This window comes from Anser anser, assembly GCF_964211835.1.
Source record: "Anser anser genome assembly, chromosome: Z".
Taxonomy (NCBI): Eukaryota; Metazoa; Chordata; class Aves; order Anseriformes; family Anatidae; genus Anser; species Anser anser.
Window position 1 is genome coordinate 85710461 of NC_139723.1, and position 9494 is coordinate 85719954.

Consider the following 9494-nt stretch of genomic DNA (forward strand, 5'->3'; position numbering starts at 1 on the left):
AGCTGGAGCTCTTTGACTTGGCAGACACCGTGGATATTCAGATTTACCATTTTTTCAACGTCTGTGACCACATTCTTGACAGAACAGCCTAAATACCAAACTGCAGCACCCAGGCTCCATCTATCATGCTCTTTATCTCAGCAAAGGCTGTTACGTAAAAAGCTCGGTCTAGATAATCCAAGGTAAAAAGCAATTAACTAAAAAACAGACTGGATCAGGAAAGACTATAAACTGATAAAGAGATCAGGTGAGCCCTGGCTTAGGGAGCACAGGGAAACCTGATCTGGCTGAACGAACACCCTGATGTGTGGCTCCTGCCAGCAGTCGAGCGTGGCCCCTTGGGTCGCTTTCGCTGCTATGTCCCCTCTGCCTGCCCTGACTGAGCCACGGTGGCATCAGATGTTTTGGGGCAGTTCCTGCCAGCCACCGTTCAAAGCAGATTATCGGTCTGCTGACAGAGGGTTTCTGCCCAGCTCTTCCAGCTGGGGAGGCAGCCCTTTCAGGATTTTGCAGCTTTTGCCTCCTGTCTCCTTCCTCAGGGACAGATCTCCTCTTGGATCCCCTCTACCTAAAAAATCTCCGTCATAACAATGGAGAAAAGTAATCCTCACCCAGGAACTTTTGCAGTATAACAAATAACAGCAGCACTTCAGATTTCTATGGTACTTTCTTTTCTTTATTTTTTTATTTTTTTCTTTTATTGGAATTCAGCATTCATTACAGGGGACAGGGGAATACATCGTTTTCCTCCCCATCTTGCAGATAGAGAAACTGAGGTCAAAGAGATTTGACTAGCAGCAAGACCACCCAGCCAGCCTGTGGGGGAGCTGGCAGATGAACAAAGCCCTCCTGATTTACTAGCAAGCATCCATCCCAGAAGATGCTGCTCTTTCCTACAGCAAAGTGGATGGACCTTTAATAGCCCATTTAATTAGTGCTTGGTTTTATTCTATTTTTTCTTTTTCAAATTGGCTCATATTGCGCCCCAAAGACTTCCCATATTTTTCCTTCTAGGACCAGTTAGAGGATATTGGATGTAATCTCGCTGGCCTTTGACGGCTCCAGAGGCCCCGTGGACTCAGCACCATCCGTGGTATTTCTCTGCTGATGCACCCCGCAGCCTTTCTGTGTGAAACGGCGAGTTGTTCTGCTGAGGCATGCTTTAAAAAAGGTTTGGATGCGACCAAATGAGCATCTCGAAAGTTTCCTTGAAATCCTTTCACCTCTGCGGCTCCAGAATGGCTTTGGAAAGGAACCAGAGCAAACAAACCCCATCCTCTCGGAGAAATGGCAGCCCGGCTCCCTGCGGGGCGGCATCGGCCCGATGTGCCTCCACCCTGCCTCCGGACACACGTCTGTCCGCTTGCCAGATCCAGGACTGGAATGTTATTTCCAGCATTGCATCTCAAAGGTTTAATCACCTCCCCCGAAACCCATCCTAGGCGTGCAAGCCTCCCGAGTGCCCTTTGCTGATGGCAGGCTCTCTGCAAAGTGCAGCTGGTAATTGCTCCTCTTGCACCTTTCTGAGAAAACCCCAGCAAAGCGGCAGCCGCCTGCATTTGTGACACATGGGTGTCTGCAAAGCTGGGAGTCACGAGGCATGTCCGTGTGCTCACAGCCCCCCTTTCTCTGAAAGAAAAACTGGGTGGCTTCTGAGCATTTCGGGAGACCCCATCGTGAGCAGGGGCACTGCTCTGCGGAGCCAGGCCACAAATAAAGAGAAAATGGGAACTGGTGCCCTGAAGGTAAGGACAGCTCTGCTGTCCTGAGCAACTTGAGCAGCACATAGCATTTATTAATTTGTAAAGAGATGGCATTTTTCAACATAGATTGCAAAATGAACGTCAATACACAAAAACAGCAGATGGAGTACTAAAATGGACCTCATAATGAGATGCCACAGTATTATGTACAACTTCTTTTCTAGGAATGGCTTACAAGTAAGATCAGGTCAAGTGATGTGTATTACTAGAACCTGCACGGACTTTTCCAAGTTAAACTGTTGTGACTTACAAGTAGAGATTTTGCTATTTGGTTCATACTGGATAACCCAAAAAACCAGTAGCTTACTGTTGTCAGCTTTGATTTTCATTAAATACTCTGTGAATTAGCTTCTAGGTCAGATCAGTGTGCAGAGAAGCAGAAAAAAATATATGAGACTATATGCAACTGGCAAAAAAAAATCCTGTGCTGAAAACATTGACTCCAGTTCCTGGTGTAGCATTTTGTGTACCTGCAGAGACCAACCTGATCTCTCTCCATTGGTGTTTGGCATTGGATGCTAGCCTGGGGGATGGATGGGATGCCAGCCCCGTGTGATGCTGAGGATCCCCATCTCTTCCTCTTCAAGGACAGGTCCACAAATGGTTTTGCAGCTTGAGGCAATTTAGGTGTCCCCAAGGGCCAAGCAGTCATGAACTCTGGATGCCCATGCGCTCTTTGCCTACGGGGACCTGTGCAGCCTCTGCTCTCTGCTTGCAGCTGGATCTGGAGACAGCCACAGGATGGAGGGGGCATCAGGATCTCCTGGACAGACTAATTCAGCTCCCAGTCCATCCCTGCCTTCCCTTCCTGGGGAGAAGGAAGCAGTGTTTAGTCAAAAACTCTGTTGACCTTATCCTAGAGCTTTTCCTCTTAGACCTCATACACTGGGTTTGCTTTACCTTGGCTTTCCTAGTGCACACAATGATGCATCAGTGGTGTCGGGTCCAACTCTGCACCAGTCACAATGCACGAGGAAAGCCAGCAGCATCACGCTGACCTGCTCTGAAAACGTCTGACATGAAGCACAGAGGAGTGTTGCAATCAAAATGCATCAAGACGCAACAAGAAAGCCCTCCCATTCCCAATATAAAGAATATTAAAAAAAAAAAAAGTTCAATACAGTACACTATTATATGAAAATGTATGTGTGTGTGAATAAGGCACCTGCACAGAGAGTCGCGCATACTGCTGGGCTGCGCTAGAAGCGACTCCAGGAAAGGTGAATACACGATTTGCTCTGTTCCGTTTTATAGCTTGCTAATTGGTCTTGCAGGCAGCGTTTTTATCGATCTGGCACCGGCCTTTTCTTTAATGGGTTTCTGAAAAGTTTTGATCTCAGCCATTTGTGTTTGAGTTAATCACCGACGCGCGCGGAGCCCGAGCCCCCGTTGATGCTCACCGGCGCGAGCAGCTCCGAGCTCCGGGCAGTCCTCGCCCAGGCCGGGGCTCGCGGCACACGGCCATTATGTTGCATTTGGTACATTAGTATGTGTGCGTACGTACAAAACTGCAGACGAGCCGAACATCAATATCTAATTCATTTTTTTGGAAAAGGAGCCTCCACCTATGCTTTAAAATGCATCTAATTCAAACAACAGCTTACAGGAATGCCCGCTGCATTACCTCCGCAGCTGCCGGGAAGCCGGGGGGCTGCTGGAGTCCTTTTATCAAGAAGTTTCGAGGTACCAGAGCTGTGCCTGGTGTAAGGCCTCTGAGCCGATACCTGTGGCTGTTTGTCAGGTGAGAAAATGGCTTTGCACTGTGAAAAGTCCCAGTTGGCTTGTATTGTTTCAATTTATAGCAAGATCGGTGTGTAAAGAGCCTGTCAAAGTGTTCTTGTTTTTTTCCTCAACCAGTTGGATTTCCAAGGTAAGTAATAACAGTACCTAAAGATGAATTTAACTCCGGACACAGATAACTGGAACAGCACACTGTCCCTCGGCTGCCTGCAGAACCTGCCTTTTGCCTTCATCTCCCTCCCCCAGCCCCGACGAAATGGGGGTCTCATGCCCCAGGAAGCCCAGGATGAGCCAGAGTTAGACCTTACAGAACATCCCTTTCTTAGGAAGAACTTCTTTCCCGAAAGGGTTGTGAGGCATTGGAATGGGCTGCCCGGGGAAGTGGTTGAGTCACCATCCCTGGAGGTCTCTAAAAGACGTTTAGATGTAGAGCTTAGTGATATGGTTTAGTGGAGGACTTGTTAGCGTTAGGTCAGAGGTTGGACTGGGTGACCTTGGAGGTCTCTTCCAACCTAGATGATCCTGTGACTCCGTGATACAGAAGTGCAAAACACATTAAAAGCATTTGCAAATCCAGCCCACCGAGGTGCAGACACGCAGGGTGAACTCCCCTTCCCATGCAGACCAAGGGCAAAATTAGCCCAACAGGGTGAGGAAGGATTTGGAAAACCAGTGATCTGAAAGAGCTGTCTGTGCGTTGCTGTCATTCATTGCCCTGCTCTATCAACTAAAGCAACTAAAGCCTGTGGCAGCAGGCACTCTCTTTCTCTTTCCCCATCCTCTCTGCCTTGGTTTAGGCGGCGTGGAGCTGGTGGTGGGGCACATTTCTGGCCGGAGGGTGGGCGTTGGTGGGTGCCCCATGCCCAGCCTTGCTGGCGGTGGTGGTGGCCATGTCTTCCTGCAAACTGCCTTTTGCTGGCGTTTCCAGAGGTCTGTGGACGGGTGACCAGGGTGAGGGTCATGGCAGCGACTGGGGTAAAGCTTGCGAGGAGCAGCTGCATGAAGCTGATGTGGCCATCAAGCCAGTGTTTGTGGTGGTTAACCACGTCTCTAACCTCCGCCTCTTTGCTTCCAGCCTGCTGCCCGAGGGCACAGGGCTCGGCACGGGACAGCTGCTGAAGGCTGAGCCTGGGCTCCCGGTCGTGGCACCGGGACGTGCGCGCTCCTCCCGTTCCCTGGGGCACAATCTCCTGGCATGACCTTCTAATGAGGAGTGTTGCTAATTCCACCTGCTAGCACGCTCCGGGAGCGGTGGTCATGTTGTAGACCACTTCTGGAAGTCCTGGTGAGCCACGGAGCAGAAGCTGAGCTCCACTGGATTAGCACTTACTCAGCAGTCCCATCTGTCCCTTGCCTTCAAACCCTGCCCCAGGCAGCGAGACCCGCGGCGCTCCTCGCGGAGGAGCAGCATCCCTGACGCTGAGGCAGGCTTGCAGCCCTCTCAAACACAGCATGGCCCAACCCTGGTGATTATCAGTGCTTCTGTATGAGTGCATCAACAGGTGACTGAGGCCTGACACGTCCCTGCCCCGGGAGGCTTCGGGTTGAAGGCGATGGCAGAGCAGCAGCCCCGCTGCAACCAACCGGTCTGAATAAATTACGGGCTGAAATCGGGAACATTTGTTCTTGTGCATATTAATGGCGATCCCTGGGTGCTGATGGTTATCTAACCAGGCCATTTAAATAACGGGGAGGCATATGCACGAGTTCAAAGCCATCGGCCAAGCTGTGCAGCCCTGTTCTGCTGGTGCTGGTATGCGTGTCAAGCGGGGCAGCCTCCGCCAGGTGCCCAGCCCGATGGTTTCTGTTTGGCAGCTTCAAAGACCTCTGAATGGATGCAAGGTGCCGGGCTCAAGGCACCGTGCCCCTGCCCTACAGAAATGAGCAGAGGGAATTGTACAAAGGTATATATTTTTTTCTCTTTTAGGAAAAAAAAACGAAAGCAGAATTGCCGTCTCCTTAATAAGCACTGCTGGGCCACGTGCAAATCCTGCCTTCGCTTTTTCCTCCCCGCAGCCATGTGGCCAATTTAAACATCTCACACTTCAGGCAGGTCCCTGATGGCAGAAGAAATTTTTAATTAAAGTAGTTCAGACAGAGTCTCCCTCACTCGCTCCTGAGATGCCGGTTTTACAAAGGACATTTGCTTATAAGGCTCAGCTGGATTTTTCTTAAGAAGTTCCCTAAGCATTTCGCTTACCATCTGTGCACCTTTGTTGTTCGAGTGCATTAGCAGAACTTGCCCGGTTCAATCTAAATTGATAACTTCATCCAGTCCCCACTTAATACCACCATCGAGCAGCTGCTTGTGGAGATGTTTAATCTCCATTAGAGCGCTCTGGTTAAAACCCAACCTTGCATCCATATGAAAGCACGACGCAGGCACAATGCTCTGCGCTGGCAGGGCGCTCCGGGCCAGGGCTGTCTGAGGCCGCCCGGCGCGTCTCTCGCAGCAGGGTATTGAATATTTGCTGGAAAACCACGCCAGCCACGGGCGCGAGCAGCACGGGGCGGAGGCGGAAGGGCACGGGCAGATTTATTTTTACAAATATTTCCGTGCCTGCCTGCCGCCCCTCCCTGCAGACCTCGCCTTGCCCAGGGCTGCCCTGCCTGGGGTCCTGTTCCCACGGGCGTTTTGCAGCCCCAGCTGAGTTTTTCCATCCGTGGGTTTCGCTCTGTGAGGTGCTGAGCACCGGGGCAGGATCCCCGGCACCTTTCCCCACCCGACCCGCTGCTGTGCGCCGGGGAGAGCTGGTGTTTATTCAAGGAAATACGCGCCCGAGAAAGCCTTTCTCTTAATCATCTCAAGTGCTTCTGAAGGGATATGTGTTACACCTTGTTTTGTCTGCAGGCAGTGAAACGGGGATGGATAGGATCACTTTAAATTATACCTGATGGAGAAAGGGAATCTGGATGATTTTTAAATCTCTTTATTTTGGTTCTGCTTCTTCCCATAGATCTCTCTCGCATGTCCCTCAGCTGACAGCCAGGGTGAGATGCCTGTCAGAGAAGTTGCTCCCCAAGATTTATTGCAGGCGAGATAAATTATTTACTGGGAAAACATTTACGTATTAGGGAAAAGAACTACTTTCCCCATTTGTTCCTTGATAATTTTTCATCAAACAAATAAAACAGACCCGGAGCATCAAGCTTCCTTGGTATTCCTGTCCCAGCCATCTCTCCAAGTGCAAAGCCATGGGGATGACAGCCAGAAATCCCCCCCTTGTCGAGACCCACCGCCTCAGGAGAGTGATTGCTCCCTGTAACACAGCTGGGTTTTCCTCTGTGCGCCAGCCCTACTGAAGACAAAAGCACTTTTATCGTTGATCTTGAAGGATTTAAGCTTCCAGCTCTTATATTTCCAGCTACATTAGGTTCTGGCCAGGCTGTTCTTAACAGACCTTAAATTTAAAGGAACTTACTCGATTTCAGCCACGAGCTATCACTGTTTCACCCCGAGAAAGTCAGTCCTTACCGAGCCCATCAGGAAAGGGTCAGAAAGCAGATGCAGGAGGCTGCCATCCACCCAAAGCAGCGAGCAACCCAAACGTCCCATGTCCGTGTGCCCTGTGGCCACCAGGAGCCATGCAGGAGGAGCAACCACCACGGACCAGCCTCTCTGAGGATGGCATGCTGGGGTGCACCACACTGTGCAGTGCGGGGTCTCACTTCGCTGCACCCCCCCCCAGGCACGCATTTCACTGTGACCCTCTCCACATCTCTGCACCTCCTCTGGACGCAGCGAGCCCTGCAGCAGCCCCGTGTGCACTCCCAGGGGCAGCTCTGGCTGTGCTTCACTGCCTCCTTGCAGTGCTTGGCAGTCCAGCAATGCTGGCACCCGGTGCTGTGCGACCGGGATGACACCAGGGGAGTTTGCTCAGTGCTGTAAGACGCCAGCATCCCTTGTGCCGTCCTGCCTGGGAGCGAGCCGCCTGCCTTGGCGTCGGCACCGGCACCAGCGCTGCACCTTTGTCCTCATTTTACTGGGCAGTTCCTCCACCTTTATCCTCATTTTACTGGGCAGTTCCTCCCTGTATCCAAGCCCTCTGCCCTGCTGGAGGCACTATTATTTCTGTTACCCCATCGACCACGCATTATTAATTCTGCTGCCCCCGTCAACCCCACGACTCGCCGTAATTCACTGGGGCTGGAAGGGGCTGCGCGGGACCACCGTGGCGCGCACCCCAACAGGCAGCAAGGACCTTCCCGTGTCGCTGCCTCCACGCTGGGTTTTTGTTTTCACAAGCGACTTCCTGAGCGCATTACCCACATTAAGAGACTTCCCCTCCCAAACCGCACGCACTGCGGCGCCCGGCCCTGCGTCACAGCGCGCGGTGAGAAAGAGCAGGAGCCCGGCGCAAGTGGGAAGCCATCCATATGCTCCCGCAGGCTGTGCTCCAAGCATTAATGTTATCAAATTACAGCTAACAGGAGCAGATTAATGCACAGCGTGCCCTGCGCCGCTGGAGGAATTACCGTGCGGATCAATGCGGCGCGCAGCGTGCGGCCGCGGGCGGCCCCGGCTCCTGGGAGTGCCACGATCTGGGGCTGCTCGGGGAGAAAAGCACAGGCACGGCTGTGGGGCCTGTTGGAGTCGTCTGGGGATGCTGCAGAAAATCAGTGACTATGGGTGGTGTGTCTGCTGGGCACGGGGAAGGGGGAATGTCCCCCCCTAAATGGGCCAAATATAATGGAAAAAAGTGGTTTAAAAAATACTTGCTGTCTCTGAGGTGGCTTTTAGCAAGGTGTAGGATTTAGCAGAACGCTTGCCAAGTGTTTTGCAGGCTGGAAGGGGGAAGCAGAGCAAAATGGAGAGGCTCAGCTCAGGTCCTTCCCCTGGGACACCACCTTCATACTGGGCACCCAAGGCTGGGGTGGGGGGGATGCGCTGCTTGGCAGATGCTGCGGGCAGCAATCGAGCAACACACCAAAACCGAGAAAAATCTGAGCTTCACACCAAAAGATTCTGGTGTAACTGGAAAATGGACAGTCCTCGTTGCATCTCAGGGCTCAGAAACAATGCCCCCAGCTCGCCAGGCACGATCGCAGCGGGCTTTCTGTGCGCCAGGGCATAAGATGTGATTGTTCAGATGTAATGAGAAGGCACTCGCTTCGCCTGCAGTGAGCATTTGTCAGGCTTAAGGGCATTGCTCAAGGGGAGTGTTGACAACAAAAATAAGATTATTCAGCATTTCTGTGGCATTTTACATGTTCAAGATGCCTTTCAGGCACTAACCAGACATTAAGCATGAGCTAATCTCTTGTTACAGCTCCTCTGCAGCCGTTAGATGGGATTAAGGCTCAAATTGGGTGAATATTGAAAAAAAAAAATCAATCACAAATATTCAAGTTCTTTTAATGAATTTAAAAGGGCCTATAGCATTGTCCATGTGTTTCCTATTGCTGTTATGGGCAATAATGAGCTTCACATGGGACTTGTAAGCATATCCCAGGCAACTCCAAGGCAGTGTAAGTCAAAACCTGGTCAAAAGGGTTGCAAAATCAGAGATGCAAAAAGTCCAGACGCCAAACCCCAGTGCTCAGGGCCGGCATCTCATCTGGGCAGCGTGCTGCCCCCAGGGACAACGGGTCAGGCTTTGGATGGAGCTAGGGCTGCGACCACTGCTGCAGCATTTTGCTGGGTCCCAGCAGGGTGGGAAATGTTCGGGCATCCCGGCGGAGATGGGTGACGCTCCTGGGTGGTCCGGGACAGAGCCCTGGTACCGTGGGTCATCATCTGCAGGGTGTGGGTGGGCACAGCTCCACGGGGGGGGTGCTGCAAAATAGATGCAGTGCTGAGGGTTACACACAGATCCCGGCTAACGAGGGGAAATGTTAATTGTCACCACTTTGGCTGAAGGCTGCCTTTCCTGTCCTTATTGTGCTGGTGTCTACATAGCGTCAGGTAGCTGAGGGGACAGCAGCACCCGTGGGTGATCCCCCAGGGGACGGCTGCAGGGTGGCAGGGCAGCCTTCCCATGAAACCCAGTC

At 51.9% G+C, this 9494-nt stretch overlaps 1 long non-coding RNA gene across 2 annotated transcripts; it reads right to left on the reverse strand.

The window, feature by feature from the left end:
* Positions 1–654: 654 nt before the first annotated feature.
* Positions 655–8635, reverse strand: LOC310889129. Of its 2 annotated transcripts, XR_014576396.1 has the most exons (3): positions 6979–8635; positions 2664–2776; positions 655–2571 (listed from the first exon to the last, which is right to left on the reverse strand). It is a non-coding gene; the product is annotated as an uncharacterized lncRNA (long non-coding RNA). The 2 variants fall into 2 exon arrangements; XR_014576397.1 differs by having other exon boundaries at positions 2664–8635.
* Positions 8636–9494: the final 859 nt, after the last annotated feature.